Raw genomic sequence first — 13595 nt, forward strand, 5'->3', positions numbered from 1 at the left:
GCGACCCCGGCCCAGGCGGCGAAGGCGACGGCGCTGCAATTCGCGCTCCGGCACCGGCTTCCACCCGCCGCCCGGCCCGCGCCAACTTCCGGGACAGCGTCTGACGTCACGTGACGCCGCGTGCGTGCGTTGCGGGGCCCGCGTGTAAACACACGCCCACGCGGGGCCCAAGAGGCGCTGCGTCGGACGCGGGTGCCCGGAGCGTCGTGGGAGCCGGCCCGACGGGAACAGCGTGGCCACGCCCCATGTACCCCGGGAGCTCCTGCGGCGTGGGGCTGCGGGTCCCGGCGTGCAGCGCGCGCCGCAGCCCTGAATCCCCGGCATGCACTGCAAGGTCCCGGCATGCCGCGCGCTCCCCTGTCCCACAACTCCCTTGGTGAGCCGGGGCCCAGGGTCGTTAAACTATGAGTCCCGGCATGCAACGCGGGCCGCTGGCTGCAGCCCAGTCACGTGCTGGGGCCGGTTGTGGAGAGACTGCGAGTCCCGGCATGCAACGCGCACATCGGGGCGTTGTGGTCCCGGCGTGCCGCGCGCAGTCCGGGGTCAGGGGGAGGTGGGTGTCCCACCCCTCGCCACCTGGCTCGTGGGGTTCGGGGCGCTGGCTCCTGGTGGCGCCTGGCCCGTGCCCGCGCGTAGGGAGGCCCCGCGGAGCTGCGGGAGGAGAGGAACGGCGGGTCGGTGATGACCTTCCTAGCGATTTGTAAAGCTCCGCGGTTCCGGCCGCGGGGCCCCCTGGTGCCTGGGGCGGGAGGGCCCCGGCGGAGGGGGAGGCAGGCAAGGCAGCGCCGGCCGCCGGGCCCCCCAGCCCCCGTCAGCACGGGGTAGACCGGCGGGGCGGAGGGGGGCGTGCGGCGCCCTGCGGACCCGGCAGGCCGCCGGGCCACGCTCGCGCCGGGAGCAGCGTCCTCCCGGGCCCCTGCCCCTGGGCGCCCTGTGGGCTGGCTCCTGACAGTTCCCAGACCGAGTGCTCTCGGACCGCAGTGGGTGGGTCCTGAGCGCCACTGCACCGAGCCGGCTTTATGCGGTGGGAAAGCGGGGGCGGCGACTGTAAAGCAGGCTGGGGTTCCAGACGCAGGGGCGTCGCGCTACACATTGAACTTGGTTGCCTGCAAGTCACATGAGGTGTCGTAGTGACTCCCCGCAAACGTGGCAGAACGAGTCAGTCCGTGAACCCACGGCCGGTCGGAGGCAGCTCTCCACGCCTGCTGCTTGCTGCGTCCCGGCAGCGCGGGGCCTCCGCTGTGTGCGGGGATGGACGCCCGTGCAGAGCCCTCCGGGGCAGCGGCCTCCCACCGCGGGCAGACGTGGAGGGCGGCGGATCTCCTCCCTGCGGCTGGCTCTCCGGGTTCCCGTGGCCCTTGTCCTGCCAGTCTGTGCTGGTTTGGGTGACCTCTGGTCTCAGCCGTGCCCTCGGCTGCTTTCCTGCTTATGTCACTACTTGGCCTGAGCGACTGCACCTTGCTCTCTGCAGAATTTAGAAATCCACAGCGGAAGGAAACTGGGGACAGTCACAGTTGTGTGGACGTTAAGCAGCAGTCCTCAACTAGAAATAAGAAGCCTGTGAATGAAAAACACTAAAGCGTGTGTGCTGAGGGATTGCAGGGCGTACAGGGGAATGTGTGACCAAACACCCGCGTTAAAAAAAGAAGAAATCTCTCAAATCTGGTCATTGACGGTAAGAAGTCAGAACAGAAGAGCAGACTAAACATAAAGCAAACAGACGAGAAGTACTGACTGGAGCAGGAATAAACAGAAAACAAAAACTGGAGAAATCCTACAAAACCAAAAGTTGGTTTCTTTGAAAAGATCAGCAAATGACAAAACTTGAGCTGGATTGACTGGGTGAAAAAGAGGGAAACCTCACTGAACTCAGGGATGAAAGTGAGAAGAGCACCACCGACTTTACAGAAATAAAAATGGTTATGAGGGAATAATAGGGACAACTGAATGCCAGAAGATTATGTAATTTTTTAAGTGAAATGGGTAAATCCCTGGAAAAACAAAAATACAGAAATTGAGGAAGAAATGGAACTAATCTCACTTTGTCCAGGTGTTACTAAAGGCCTCATGGACTCCAGACCTTCCAAAGAGGGTGTTCTCTCTCCTTGGTCCCCACCTCTGATCCTCCTAGTAGTCTCCAGAAGCTTCTTTTAAAGCCCCTAAGTACTCAGGCTTGGCCAGGTGTTGAAGGAAGCCACACTCCCTAGCAAGATAGGGAGCATGATAGCTGTTTTTCCTCTGGTTATCCAAGAAGCAGAGACACCTCCCTAAAATGAGTGTCATTTTTCTGGAATTAATACAGTATAGCCTTGTGGTGAAAGTATTTTCTGCCAACATGACTTTGATCCTGATCCTTAGAAAAGAGCAACACCTTTTCCATATTTTTGCCATGAGGGGCTGCTGGCTCTTCCCAACCGTAGTCTATAGGAGAAGAGCCACGCGTGGTATTCACTTAATTTTACCTACCTTGCAGTGGGTGCCATTTTCATAGATTTCTGATTCCCGAATCCTCTTCTGATGAAAGGAGGCGACCCTTGACCCCCTTACCATCCTCGGGACACCCCAGCTGTCATGGAAACATGGTTTTTCAGGCTCTGGCTATTGCAAGTTCTCTAGCCCCAAACTTACCCAAAACAGTCCTAGAAGCCTCAAGAGGTCAATCTGTGATGTTCCAAAGAGCCTTCTGGACTGCTGCCAGGTACTGTCCCAAAGAGATCCTCGGGACTCACTTCTTGCTCCCCTTGCTCCCTTCTGCGTAGGTCTGCCAGGCCTGATGCTTTCAGTGGACACACCGTACGACTGTCGCAGTTGTTCCTAGCAGCACGCCAGCATCGTGTATAGAAGAAACCTAGAGCTCCAACACCTCAGCCTTTCTTCTGTAGGCACACAGTCGGAGGGGCTGATCGCCTAAATTCAACAACTGATTTGGGGCAGGGCCATGTTGGAGCCTCAGGTATGGCTCAGTCCCCATGTGGTTTCACGGTTCTTCCTGGGTGCTCTGTAGACCTTCTTACTGGTGGGAGTTTGTCTAGTCTTAGTTACCTCCACTGTCCTGCAGGCCTGGCCGCACTCCTGAGATGTACATGCTTCCCGAGCACGAGGCAGATGTCCCGTGTGGAGAGCCAGCCTTTTCAGCCCTCTTAGTTTCCAGAGCTCTCTGGTGTCTGTTAAAACATGGTGTTTGCAAATACCTGTTTTCCCCAAGTTCTTGTGGCAGGAGCAATGGCTGGTTTCTACCTACTTCACTCTTGCTGGAAGAAGACCTTGAATGGGATTTTAACAGAAGAGGAAACAGGCCTTCTAGACACAAGGACCATCTTGGTTGGGGTTCTGGGGGATCCCTTGATGGAGTCCTTTATGGCAAAAATGGGGACAGGGCTAGGATGTTTGAAAAGTTGCAGACACCACCAGTCACAATTCTGACTTAGCTGGTTTTGGAGGGGACCCGAGCATCAGGAGTTTTGCTCGCTGGGTTATTCTAATGTGTAGCTAGGTTTGTAGGCAGTGGTAGTTACTACATATTTTTGGGCAGATGTCTGAGCTCCTCTGATCTGTGTGTAAGGCACTGCTGATAGCTGAGGGCAGAGTGAACGTGGAGCTAGAGACCCCAGCTCCCGGTGATCCCAACAGACGGGAGTAGTTGTGGGGAGAGTTTCTGAGCTACTACCACCAGGTCTTGTCACTTGCTGGGCAGGTTAGTGAGAAGGAGGGGTCCAAAGTGGCCCCTGGAAGAAGACCATGAACCGGGAAGGGGGGTGGGGCCGCGGGGGAATGAGACACGGGGTTCCCTGGGAGTCTGTCAGGTCTGAGCTGCCTGGGCACAGGGGAGAGCCAGCCAGCGGGGGGGAGAGCAGGGCTGGTGTGGCAGTTTCCTGGGGACACGAGAGCAGCGCAGATGGCACTAAGTGTGGGCAGCGTCTCTCGTGTGGGAAAGGCAGCCACCGTGCTGTGGGCAGAGGATGGAGGCACAGGCAGGAGCAGGGCCAGTGGTGTCCCGGGCTGTGGCGAGACCAGGCTGGTGTTGCCGGTAGGGAGGGGGCTGTGCTGGGGGGTCCAGGCGGGGACTGGGGGCACAGGCAGGAGCAGGGCTTGCTGGGGAGCCGCGGGTGTTTCTGCAAAGCAGATGGGAGGGGCAAACACAGACACTTGTTTACCCAGGGGTAACATTTAATAGCCTTTAGTTGGATCGCTCCCCCCCTTGTTCTCCCCCCCCCCCCCCCCCCCCCGTTAAAAATTATGTAAATTAAGCAGATACCAAAATCTATGTGTAATCCTAAAATGAACCCATCAGCCAACCTGAAATCTACAGCATTACCAATGCTGCGAGGACTACCTGTATGCTCCCCACCTTCCTGTCCTGCCCCCTTAATTCCCTCAGTTTTGCATTTGTCGTGCTCCCTTTGTGTGGGGTTTTGCTGCATGCATGCATGTGTGTGGGGCCACAGCATACTGTGCAGTTATGCTTGCTTTTGAGGTTGGAAAAAATGCATCACATAAAAAAAATGCATCACATATATATGGGGGTTTTTGGGTCTGTGAATGACTTTTTCATTCATCATTATGTACCCAGAATTCATCCATATTACTTTGTGTGGCTATTGTTTATTGTGAGTTCTATTTAATAGCTCATGTGGAGTGTGACAGGATGCATTTACCATTCTCTTGCAGATGGACATTTGGGTTGTTTTGGATTCTTATGAAAAGTGCTGGGTTTCCTGGTGCCCCTGAGCTGGAGCCTGAGGGTAGAGCTGCTGAATCCCAGAATGCAGATGTATGGGGCAACCCAAACCACGTTCCTACGTGGCTGTCTCAGCTTGTACCCCCACCGCACCCTCGGCAGCCTTGCGCCACGCTTTCTAGTCTGTCAGTCTGGGTGCAGATGTGTGTTAGAGTTGAAGCTGTGGTCTTAACTTGCATCTTTCCAGTAGCCATTCCGGCTAAGTCAAGTTCCCTATTGTTTTCTTGCCTTTAGTGCTTTCTCTTCTCTGAAGTGCCTCTTCATGTTGATCACTCTTTTTTCCACTGGGTTGTCTTCTTATTGATTTGTAGTAGTTTCTTATGGCTTCTGAACACCTTTGTTGTTTATATGTTATCCCCATCATCTCTCAATTTTGCCTTGTCCTTTTTTCATTTTCTTTACAAAATCTTTTGATGAACAGAAGTTCTTAATTTTAAGACTGCATCGCCTAACCTGGGATCATAAAGATCGCTTCTTTTTTACTTCTTTTCTTTTTTGTAAGATTTTATTTATTTATTTGACAGAGAGAGACAGCGAGAGAGGGAACACAAGCAGGGGGGTGGGGGTGGGAGAGGGAGACGCAGGCTTCCCGCCGAGCAGGGAGCCCGATGCGGGGCTCGATCCCAGGACGCTGGGATCATGACCTGGGCCGAAGGCAGACGCTCAACGACTGAGCCACCCAGGCGCCCTGCCTGGTATAGTCTTCATTTTTACTTTTAGTGTTTGTGTACCTTAAGTTTAGATATTTATGCTATAAACAACATGTAGCTAGACTTTGGTGATTTATTCTCACACTATCTTTCAGCTGCTGAGTCCAATACATTTATATTTAACCTCATGTTTCTATGGGTATATTTTCTCCTTTCTCATCTCTTTTTCCCCATTGGTGATATATAGACATCTGCTTTTCTATTTATTTTTTTACTCTGTTTTTATTATTTTGGTTATCACCATTGAAATTTTACTTTGTATTGTATTCCTAACTTAATAAATGTAAAGTTAATATTCCGATTTCTTTGCAAACAATACATAGATCTTAAAATACTATATATACCTCTGCTCTTCTCTAGACTCACATAGTGAAATTGTGCAGTATTTTAGTTCTGCATTTTTACATCCCCAAATTAGGTACTCTTGTTATTTTACAATGTTTGTTTTTATTTAATGTATATTTACCAGTTTATCTGGTCAGCATTTTTCTTACATTTCATATCTTCCTTTTTTTTAAAGTAACAAATAATTTGTTAGGAAAGAGAAACATTCCAATGAAAAGACACTGTTCTGTTAAAATAAGGGATATCTAACATACATCTAAGATATTCGTGTAACGTACCATCTACACGTGACACGTGTGCTTACGCTGCGTTGTGTGTGAGTAGATCTCAGCCGGCTTACGGGATTGTGCTCGCCTTCTTGGAAGTTCTGCTGGAAGTAAACCCTCAGCTTCTGTTTATCGGAGAGGGCTTTATTTTGCTCTTATTGTGGAAAACTAGTTTTGGTGGACATACAGCTAGAGGATGACAGTGATCTTTTCCATTAGAAGACGTTTCCCATTGGGTTCTGGTTTCTGTGTTTTGTTGTTGAAAGTCTGTTAGTCTGACTGTGGTGGTTTTGTAGGTGATCATCTTCTCTTTGTCTTTGGTGTTCTGTAATTTCATTGCCGTGTGTCTAGGGGTGATTTCTTTTCCTTTATTCTGTTTAGGATGTATTGTAGATTCATGAATTTCATTTGTTCTTGAAATTCTCAAGCGTTATCTCTTTAAAAACTTCTTCCGTGCTAGTGTGTGTGGAACTCTGAATAGATAGATGTTTGTTAAACCTTCTCGTGCCATAATTCCTCTCTCAATCTTTATTACATTTTCCCTCTTCTCGTTTCTCAGCACCCTGGGGAATTTCTTCAGATGCGCCTCCAGTTTATTAACCTCTCTTCATCTGTGTGTAATCTGCTGTCTAACTCATCTTTTGAGATTTCAAAAATCATAGTTTTCACTTAGGAGAGTTCTATTTGGATGTTTTTCAAATATGCCTGTTCATTTATAGTCTGTTTTTACTTGCTCATTTATTTTGGTAATTCTATCTTTTCTCCTTAATAGTTCACACCTAATTTTTAAGATTCTGAATCTGACCATTTAAATACTTGATGTCATTGTGGGTTTACATCTGTTTTGTTTGTTTGTTGTTCATATAAGCGGTTTCCTCTCACGGTTGGTGCTGTTTGTGAGCTCATATTCGGTGGGTGGTAATCTGTGGAATGTGGTGACCTTGTTCTGGCAAGAACCAGAGGACCCAGGTGGGGCACTTCCGAATCCTTGCAGGCAGGGTCTGGAGCTGCTGTGCCTCCCCTCTACAACCCCAGGTCGTCCTGATTCTGGCAGGGTCCCTGAGGGCGCCCCACTTTGTGTATTTTCCCACCCACATTCCCTCCCCCGGACCCTGCTCATGAGGGTTTCCCTGGTTTGGGAGTGTTCAGGGCGCCCCTTGCTTCTTGTAAACCCAGTCCTGGCATGAAAATCAAGTCTTAGACTCTAACTGTTCTGTAGTGAGGAGGACCCTTCAGAGTGTCCTGACTGCCCTCCTGCCTAAAGTAGAAATCTTCTCTTCGATTTCTCTTTGTTTTTAACTGGGTCAGAGAGACCGAAGGGGAACGCCCCCCGCCCCGTTTTTTGGCCTGTTTTCCCAGATCCAGCACTGACTATGGAGGTGTTGTAGGCTCACAGCCCCTTCTCTTCGAGTGAGGGGCAGAGGGAAAGGTGGAGACGGGGAAAGGCGCCGTGACTGGAAGGACAGGTGCGATATGGGAGGACAGGGCTCCACGAGATAAGGGGTCTGCAGTCAGACGCTCCTGCGTGATGGATTAACGTTAGAACACAAGGCACACGCCAGTCAGATGTGCTGCGTGAGCCGAGCAAGCGCTGGGACCACCCTGGCCCCGACAGCTGGGGACCGAGCCCCCCACGCCCGTGGGCTTGGCTGCGCTCTCTCTAAAACGGCTCTTGGAGAAGAGACGAGTCATGAGAACAAAAGCGTTTTCTTTTTTAAAGGAGCTGGTAGTACACATTGTGTGAACTGCACGGGACAGACAACCAGGAGAAGGGACGTGGCTGTGGCGGTCTCTGGGATAAGGCAGAGGCCGGGACGAGGCACCCTCTGTGTGTTGCTGCTGAGAGCAGGGGGCGTCCTGTGGGCCAGTCGGGTAGAGGCTAGAAGACGCTGCTTCCCAACCACCCGTCACAGAGAGGGTCGACGGCAGAACCCACGCTCCTGGCCTGGGGACGTCTTGTAGGGTGCACTTTAGAGCACCAGGGACTTTTCCAGGAGCATTTCCTAGCACCTGGAAGCAACCAGGTAATCATGCGATAGGAAACAGGCTGTGGTTTTTCCGACTCTTTATTGTTCTACCTCCCAGCGGCGGGAGATGCCATCAAGTCTGGGGTTCGTTCTGCAGGAATATCGAGGGGATTGTGATTTTAGTGACAGCCCACAGGGTTCGAGGGGCAATTTGTCTCCGATCCCCACTAGGGATGTTCATTACAACAGGTAGACGTGGCACTGAGATCTGGGACTATTGAGCCTTCTGCCGTGGCTCGGGTTTGTTTAACTTTTTAAATTATTATCTCAAGTCAGGTGTGGAGAACACATAATTTGGAGTGAATCTGATTCTCCAAGCCCCAAGTTTTCATTTGAAACCCTGCTTTATCGGTTCAGAACTGGGTAGTAAGCCTTTCTCCTAGCCCGAGAGCCTGCAGGCCGCAGTCAGCTTTCTTGCACCCTGCTGGTTCCCCCAAACATCCAACATCCCCACTGCCGTGTTAGAGGAAATAATCTTCCTGTATAAATTCCATGTGTAATTTATGTACAAATTACCTTCTAATTTGCTTCTCCCCTCATGACTGCCAAGTTTCCATCTCAGCCACTGGAGAGAGTTTATGAAACCCAGGTCCCCAGATGACCACCTTCGTGTGAGTCAAAACAGAGAATGAGGTGGAGTCGTTGCCTTTGGTTGGTTCCCTGTTTTGAATCCAGCACACGACAGACAGGAGAATGTACTACGGGGTCGAGAGAGTCCTTAATAGAAAGACATCTCTCTCCAGTGACTCTTTAGAACGTTATTTTGTGTTCCCTTTTACCATGCAGACTCTGAACGTCCTGTAATTTCAAGTTCTACCCCACTGATCTTTGTGTCCGTCCTTATGCTGACACCAGCTGATCATGGTGTTGGCAGCTGCAGCTCGAAAGCCGAGTGTGTAAATTCTCCAACTTTGTTCTTTTTCAAGATTGTTTTGGCTATTCTAGGTCCTTTTCTTGTCCATAAAAATAATAGGCTCCCTTTGTTGATTTCTACAAAAACATGCCGGGATTTTGGGAGTGATTGCACGGAGCTGAAGTATAAACGATATTGAATCTTTCCATCTATGAACACGGAATGTCTCTTGATTAAATCTTCTGTAATTTCTCTCAGAGATGCTTTCTAGTTCTACGTGAACAAATCTTGCACTTCTTTTGTTACACTTAATACTAAATAGTTTATTATTTTTGATGCTATTGTAAATGGAATTGTTTTCTTAATTTTCAGGTTGTTGATACCATGTGAAAATAGGATTGATTTTTTTTTGCATAATGATCTTGTGTCCTGCAATCTTGATAAGATAATCTTGCTTATTCTGGTAGTTCCTTTTTTGTTTGTGTGTGTTGTTTTTTGTAGAATTCTTAGAATTTTCTATGTACAGGATCAGGTCATCTGTAAATATTTTATTTCTTCTTTTTAGTATTTATGGCTAATTGCTTCTCCTTTCTCTCATTCCCTTTTTTCTTTGAGGGGAGATGGTTATCACACTGACCAGGAGCTCCATGTGATGCTGAGTGGAGGGGTGAGAACTGATACCGTTGTCTTGTTCACAGTTTGAGGAGGGAAAGAATTCAAGTCTTTCATCAAACACTGCTATGATGAGGGGTGCCTGGGTGGCTCGGTCCGTTAAGTGTCTGACTCTTGGTTTTAGCTCAGGTTGTGATCTCGGGGTCAGTACAGACTCTGCTTGAGGTTCTCTCTCTCCCTCTCCCGCCAGCCCTCCTGCTCATATGCACACGCTTGCTCTCTCTCGCAAATAAATAAACAAATCCTTTAAAAAAAAAACCTGTTAAGATTACAGCTGTAGGTTTTTGGTTTTTTTTAACATGTCCTTTATCAGGTTGAGGACATTCTTTTCCTTATTTGAGATTGTTTTTAAAAAAAATTTTTTTTAATTTTTTTTTTTAAGATTTTATTTATTTGACAAAGAGAGAGACACAGCGAGAGAGGGAACACAAGCAGGGGGAGTGGGAGAGGGAGAAGCAGGCTTCCCGCTGAGCAGGGAGCCCAATGTGGGGCTCGATCCCAGGACCCTGGGATCATGACCTGAGCTGAAGGCAGACGCTTAACCAACTGAGCCACCCAGGCACCCCTAAAAATTTTTGAATATACATTAGATTTTGTCGTTAATATTTTCCCACAGCTATTGATTGATCTATTTTCAGGTATTTGTCCAATCTGCACTCCTGGGATAAATTCCGATTGGTCATGGTTTATCATCTTTTTAAAGATTTTTTTTAAGGATTTATTTATTTATTTATTTACTTATTTATTTTAGAGAGCGAGAGAGAGAGAGAGTGAAGGGGCAGAAGGAGAGGGAGAAGGAGAGAAGCAGACTCCCCACTAAGCAGGGAGCCCGATGAGGGGCTCAATCCCATGACCCTCAGATCATGACCTGAGCCGAAATCAAGAGTTGGGCGCTTAACCGACTGAGCTACCCAGGCATCCCTATAATCCTTTCAAGTGCTTGTAGATTCAGCTTGCTAATATTTCGTTAAGGTTTTGTGTCAGTGTTCCTGAGACGCTGGTGTGAAGTCCTCCTGTGACGTTTGGCCTGGCATTGGTGTCAGGTGGCTCCCGCAGGACTCTTCCGAGGCCCCAGTTTTTCCAGAAGGACTTGGATCCTCCACAGAGGCAGAGTCGGTGGGTGTCATTTTGCTCATTTGTCTTTCTAGGGACTTAGCATTTCCTCATCACTGGCACCGTGTTGTCCATGACTCTCCTGTGGAGCCCCTCCTTTCCTGTGGTTGGCAGGGACGCCCCCGCTTCCCTCACTGGCTCTGCTAGGTGGGCCCCCTCTCGCTTGCTTGGTGGGTCTAGCTAAGCATGTGTGATGGTTCACTCCTGGTGGTTCGGGCGGAGGGCTGACGACATGCAGGCGGACTTACGGGTGTGAGGTGTGTTTAGGGACAAGCACATGAAAGGGGGGGCCCAGGACCTGGTGAGGGCGAGGTTGAATTGCAGCCTAGCTTCACCAGCCTGGCCCCCTCGTGGCGCTCGCAGGGTATGTGGCTGTCAGAGCTGGCCCCAAGTGCTGCTTGGGTTTTCCCTCCTGCCCTCCTCAGACCTCGGTGTGGGTCTTGGCAGCTCAGGCAGTGAGACTGGAGGGGCTCGCGCTGCTCTGCTTACATCCCAGGGGCAGATGGGGGGCCTGGCGCTTCTGTCCAGCCCGTGTGGGCACTTTCTCTCTGATGCTCGCAGACGAGGAAGACGAGCAGGGCCGTGAAGACAAGCCGCGGTGGCGGCAGATTCTCTGGAGACCGCAGGGCCCTATTTCCAGTGTATTGCGGTGGGAGCACCCGCCCTCCTTGCAGGACAAAGGGAGACTACTCTGGGTGCTCTCCCTCCCAGAAGACATGCCGTGCACACCTGTAACTGTAGGGCTGAGGCTGCATCTCAGCTGGAAAATTAACACTTGAATCCTAAATAATAATAATTACTGTTTCTGGTTATTTTGAATCCACTGACAAAGACCTTTACAAAATAATTGCACTGATCAATCCCCTATGAGTTACAGGGGAAGATTGTTGAGTTGGTGTGTGATGAGAACATTAGTGGGAATTCTGTTTAGTGCGTGTAATTGTAAGGAATATGTCATGTTAAAATGCCTGACGTAGCGTCTTGTAATAACACATGGTTTCCATCAAGCGGCAGATGTTTCTTAACCTCCCCCTAGAATAAAAATCATAATTTAGCCACACCCACCAGCTCCACTGTGGAGCAAGAGCGAAGGCCTCGCCGCACAGCTCAGATCTGTGTAATTGCGGCTTGAAAGCACGTTGTGGGGAGAAATGGCCTTAAAAAGAAACAACTTTTTAGAATGTCAGATAAAAGGATCCTGGGAAACTGTGTTTAATAGGACCCGTAGATGTGGTTTACAAACACAAACAGAACGTCTACTTCTGTTTTTAAGACTGCTGGTCCCTGGAATGTGAACGGGGTGTCCCCAGGACAAAGCACAGATGAAGATGATTTACTCTCAGCGGAGATAAGAACGGTCCTCTTTCTGTCCTACCGAATACGCTCACAGCAGTTCTTCCTGATGGAGCTTCTTCCGTGTGATTCGCGTGGTTGCAGGGCGCAGCGCGGTGGGCTTTGTATGGTTCCCACAGGTGCCAGAACTTTTCATCCCGAGGAAGGAGCCCAGGGCCCGTCACCGTGCCTGCTTCCCAGTGTAATGAGGTGACGACCACCAGAGGGGGGCGTTCCCCCAGCGGGCTCCCCTAAGTAAATAATAATAATCTAAGTACATTTATTGAGTAACTAATGGCATAAGCGCCATGTGGGGTGCTCAAGCATCTGAGGTGTGGGAGCGGTGCTGGACTGCAGGAGGCTTCAGTGAAAGTCCCTTAACCACGGTGAGAATGGGAAATGCCATTTTCTCTCATCTGCTTTGGGAGTCTTCCTCCTGCTGATCAGCAGGGAATAATTCCAGTGCTTTCACTCTTCTCCCAGGCCTCTGAAGCAAGAGGCCTTTGATTTATATTACGCTGTCAGATAGCTGTGCAGGGGGAGAAGGCCCCTCGGTAATTTGGAACTTCCTCATGCTGCTAATGCAATCAGGAAGCTGGCCCTTTATAGAATTAGAGGGTGCGTGCGTGCTCGGAGTTACTAGCCTGTCACCCTGCGTGCAGTGGGAACAGAGGGGGCGGGAGGGATGGGGAGGCTCTTTGGGGGCAGATAGCGATTAGTGGGACTTAGCCAACAATTTTGAAACCTGGAAATCAGGTTTTTGGAAATAAATTTTAGTAGGTGAGTTCTCCAAACAGTGTTCTCCAAACTTTTTTCCGGTCCTGTCCTCTCTTCCTGGTGGCGAGCTCTCGCCTCCCACTGCCTGTCCTTAAGGGCTCCTCAGCTCAGTACCTGATTCCATTTTAGTGCCAGTCCTGTGAACTAAGAGGTCTTATTATCCCCATTTTCTAGGTGAGGAAACTGACATTCAGAGCAGGTGTTTGGAGCGGTGGCACTTGGATTCTGGTCTTCTAACTCCAGAATTCTCTTGATACATTGTACTTTCTCAAAATTGTCTGCATCCAGAGACACAGGGAACCTGCTTGTATGATACATACCCTAACCTCCTGCCATGGTAACTCCTAGCTTTTTCATGGGGAAGAGGGTTGGAATAAAGAAACCCGAGACATCATAGATTTCCCCATATCATGAAGTGTTGCAGTTTTGGGAAATTCACGTACCAAGTAATTGGCTTTGGGAGGGAGGACAGATTGTGGTGTTGTAGAATCCTATTGCATAAGAGGGGTCTTATTCCTCCTACTGTTCAGCAACTGCTTAAAATGCTGGGGGGGAATATAAAATGCATTAAGAAATATTTGTTGAGGAAGTAAATAAATGGGTAAAGCAGATAATAAACATAGTATCTGGCCTTAAAGAACAAACAAGATCATAAGAGGAGGCATTACAAACACCAAAGTTTCGCGCAGAAGCTGGTGTCGCACTACCGTCCTCCCTAATTATTTGCAGTTGCTGCGAGCAGCGTTGAAAACCCTCCGGATG

At 49.6% G+C, this 13595-nt stretch overlaps 1 long non-coding RNA gene across 1 annotated transcript; it reads left to right on the plus strand.

Annotated features, from left to right (window-relative positions):
* The first annotated feature begins 496 nt into the window (after window positions 1-496).
* On the plus strand, window positions 497-12771 carry LOC116643793. The gene is made up of 3 exons (XR_004301621.1): window positions 497-2953; window positions 10584-10727; window positions 11998-12771. It is a non-coding gene; the product is annotated as an uncharacterized LOC116643793 (long non-coding RNA).
* The last annotated feature ends 824 nt before the right edge of the window (window positions 12772-13595 follow it).

The sequence above is a fragment of the Phoca vitulina genome, unplaced genomic scaffold (genome assembly GCF_004348235.1).
Source record: "Phoca vitulina isolate PV1807 unplaced genomic scaffold, GSC_HSeal_1.0 scaffold27, whole genome shotgun sequence".
NCBI classification, from domain to species: Eukaryota; Metazoa; Chordata; class Mammalia; order Carnivora; family Phocidae; genus Phoca; species Phoca vitulina.